The sequence below is a fragment of the Pecten maximus genome, unplaced genomic scaffold (genome assembly GCF_902652985.1).
Source record: "Pecten maximus unplaced genomic scaffold, xPecMax1.1, whole genome shotgun sequence".
Taxonomy (NCBI): domain Eukaryota; kingdom Metazoa; phylum Mollusca; class Bivalvia; order Pectinida; family Pectinidae; genus Pecten; species Pecten maximus.
In genome coordinates this window covers 10372-14365 of record NW_022980947.1, presented here as the reverse complement: position 1 = coordinate 14365, position 3994 = coordinate 10372, and the positions used below count along the sequence as shown (strand labels likewise).

Genomic DNA, 3994 nt, shown 5'->3' with positions numbered 1-3994 from the left:
TACGTTTTCCTGTTGATCACATCCCACTGGAGGTGCCCAAAAAGATCCGAAGCTCCTAGCAGCTCTAGAAATGACGTCAGAACTGCACGTTGAGCGTCACCATATTCCGTAGTATTGTAACCACGCGTCCGCGGTAGCGCGGTTAATTGTTCACCGATGGAAGTTTTGCCGAAATCATTACGTTTTCCTGTTGATCACATCCCACTGGAGGTGCCCAAAAAGATCCGAAGCTCCTAGCAGCTCTAGAAATGACGTCAGAACTGCACGTTGAGCGTCACCATATTCCGTAGTATTGTAACCACGCGTCCGCGGTAGCGCGGTTAATTGTTCACCGATGGAAGTTTTGCCGAAATCATTACGTTTTCCTGTTGATCACATCCCACTGGAGGTGCCCAAAAAGATCCGAAGCTCCTAGCAGCTCTAGAAATGACGTCAGAACTGCACGTTGAGCGTCACCATATTCCGTAGTATTGTAACCACGCGTCCGCGGTAGCGCGGTTAATTGTTCACCGATGGAAGTTTTGCCGAAATCATACGTTTTCCTGTTGATCACATCCCACTGGAGGTGCCCAAAAAGATCCGAAGCTCCTAGCAGCTCTAGAAATGACGTCAGAACTGCACGTTGAGCGTCACCATATTCCGTAGTATTGTAACCACGCGTCCGCGGTAGCGCGGTTAATTGTTCACCGATGGAAGTTTTGCCGAAATCATTACGTTTTCCTGTTGATCACATCCCACTGGAGGTGCCCAAAAAGATCCGAAGCTCCTAGCAGCTCTAGAAATGACGTCAGAACTGCACGTTGAGCGTCACCATATTCCGTAGTATTGTAACCACGCGTCCGCGGTAGCGCGGTTAATTGTTCACCGATGGAAGTTTTGCCGAAATCATTACGTTTTCCTGTTGATCACATCCCACTGGAGGTGCCCAAAAAGATCCGAAGCTCCTAGCAGCTCTAGAAATGACGTCAGAACTGCACGTTGAGCGTCACCATATTCCGTAGTATTGTAACCACGCGTCCGCGGTAGCGCGGTTAATTGTTCACCGATGGAAGTTTTGCCGAAATCATTACGTTTTCCTGTTGATCACATCCCACTGGAGGTGCCCAAAAAGATCCGAAGCTCCTAGCAGCTCTAGAAATGACGTCAGAACTGCACGTTGAGCGTCACCATATTCCGTAGTATTGTAACCACGCGTCCGCGGTAGCGCGGTTAATTGTTCACCGATGGAAGTTTTGCCGAAATCATTACGTTTTCCTGTTGATCACATCCCACTGGAGGTGCCCAAAAAGATCCGAAGCTCCTAGCAGCTCTAGAAATGACGTCAGAACTGCACGTTGAGCGTCACCATATTCCGTAGTATTGTAACCACGCGTCCGCGGTAGCGTGGTTAATTGTTCACCAATGGAAAATTTGCCGAAATCATTATGTTTTCCTGTTTATCACATCCCACTGGAGGTGCCCAGAAAGATCCGAAGCTCCTGGCAGCGCTAGAAATGACGTCAGAACTTAACGCTGAGCGTCACCATATTCCGTAATATTGTAACCACGCGTCCGCGGTAGCGCAGTTAATTGTTCACCGATGGAAGTTTTGCCGAAATCATTACGTTTTCCTGTTGATCACATCCCACTGGAGGTGCCCAAAAAGATCCGAAGCTCCTAGCAGCTCTAGACATGACGCCAGAACTGCACTTTGAGCGTCATCACATTCCGTAGTATTGTAACCACGCGTCCGCGGGAGCGCGGTTAATTGTTGCCCGATGGAAGTTTTGCCGAAATCATTACGTTTTCCTGTTCATCACTGTCACGAACCCGAGGGCCAATACCTTTACAGACCTGGAAGCTACCAACCGATAACTAAAAGCAAATATGTAAACTTAACAATTTATTTACACAAGAACAAATAATGACATAACATACAATATAAGTACTACCTATCACAACAAATAACCCTAATTCTCATCATACTACGGGATCCCTCACACACTCGACACTTCATAATACATATAGGACTAGGATAATTTTCTCATACTCAAAAATCTATCCAGAGTATATTCAAATACCAAACATCACCGAAATATCCTATACCACTGGATGTTTCTCTCCAAATTAATCACTTAGTTACTACTGTGAATGTTAATTGATAATACAGTTCATCCTAGATGATCCAAGTACTTTAACCAGTACAAACACTACAAAGACAATAATCAGCTGATAATGTAAACATAGAAACAGTTCGGCAACACCGCCACTTCCGGTACACTTGTACACACATACTGTTCACAGTTCGGCACTAACATTACTGTACATGTAACCTAGTTCTCCTGGGTTGTCACGATCCTGTGCTCTCCACAACACCTGTCTTGGGCCGTATCGTGTTTGGTATGCAACGACGATCATCCCGAAGCTGGAATTAGCTGTCCTAGGAAAAGCCGTGGGTCATACAAACGGGCGACGAGGACATCACATGTGGGCACTCCTCCGGAACACTACCTGTCGCCGGACGGAAACATGGCACCCATATCCAGGCGTCCGGGCTACTCACTCAGCCCGAGCCCATACTGTAGTCTGGTCATATCAATTGAACTATATAAAACAAACAATAACATTTCTCACTACTGTGCCGTGACCAAACAATACCGCAGTTCGGCAAAATCTGCATTCATTACCGTAACTTACTTTTACAACTTATATGACAAAAATAACTTCTAACCTATCTTGTCTAGCTATATAAACAGTTTCTAGAGCTAACATTTATTCCTATTGCCACACAGTGGTCATTATATTACTTCAAAACACAATTCCATAGATTTCCTCACGTGAATTTTACACCGCTGTTTCACCAAGTCATGTTATGTAAAAATACACAAAAATATGGACTTGACAGCTTATACAATTAATACCCATTGAAAATACAAGTTTTACAGATTTGGACTCACCCCTGGGAACGTCCTGAACTCCCTTTTATCTCATCCTAATGCGTATTTTCTATGGCCCAAAATGTGGCCGTCCGTCCCTCGCCATTTTCTCCATGTGCTTCACCCAACCCAGAGCAAGGCGTGCTCCGATTGGTTGACACTCTGAGCATAGGCCAATCAGAACTGAGTAAACAGGCCATGCTGTATTATAGTTAAACCCCATAAAATACCGTAATATCTCTTGTAATACATCTATTCCACACTCAGTCTAGGCTCAATACTGAATTACCGTAAATAACCTATCACTAAAAAAATTACCCCTTCAGTTTTACAATCAAAAAACAAAGAAGTCACATAGTATACATATACAAATGTCACGACTTCGTGACAATCACATCCCACTGGAGGTGCCCACAAAGATCCGAAGCTCCTAGCAGCTCTAGAAATGACGTCAGAACTGCACGTTGGGCGTCACCATATTCCGTAGTATTGTAACCACGCGTCCGCGGTAGCGCGGTTAATTGTTCACCGATGGAAGTTTTGCCGAAATCATAACGTTTTCCTGTTGATCACATCCCACTGGAGGTGCCCAAAAAGATCCGAAGCTCCTAGCAGCTCTAGAAATGACGTCAGAACTGCACGTTGAGCGTCACCATATTCCGTAGTATTGTAACCACGCGTCCGCGGTAGCGCGGTTAATTGTTCACCGATGGAAGTTTTGCCGAAATCATAACGTTTTCCTGTTGATCACATCCCACTGGAGGTGCCCAAAAAGATCCGAAGCTCCTAGCAGCTCTAGAAATGACGTCAGAACTGCACGTTGAGCGTCACCATATTCCGTAGTATTGTAACCACGCGTCCGCGGTAGCGCGGTTAATTGTTCACCGATGGAAGTTTTGCCGAAATCATAACGTTTTCCTGTTGATCACATCCCACTGGAGGTGCCCAAAAAGATCCGAAGCTCCTAGCAGCTCTAGAAATGACGTCAGAACTGCACGTTGAGCGTCACCATATTCCGTAGTATTGTAACCACGCGTCCGCGGTAGCGCGGTTAATTGTTCACCGATGGAAGTTTTGCC

At 45.5% G+C, this 3994-nt stretch overlaps 1 long non-coding RNA gene across 1 annotated transcript; it reads right to left on the bottom strand.

Moving 5' to 3' along the window:
• Positions 1-1869: 1869 nt before the first annotated feature.
• Positions 1870-3226, bottom strand: LOC117319837. Its single transcript, XR_004530841.1, has 2 exons — positions 2937-3226; positions 1870-2583 (listed from the first exon to the last, which is right to left on the bottom strand). It is a non-coding gene; the product is annotated as an uncharacterized LOC117319837 (long non-coding RNA).
• Between the last annotated feature and the right edge of the window lie 768 nt (positions 3227-3994).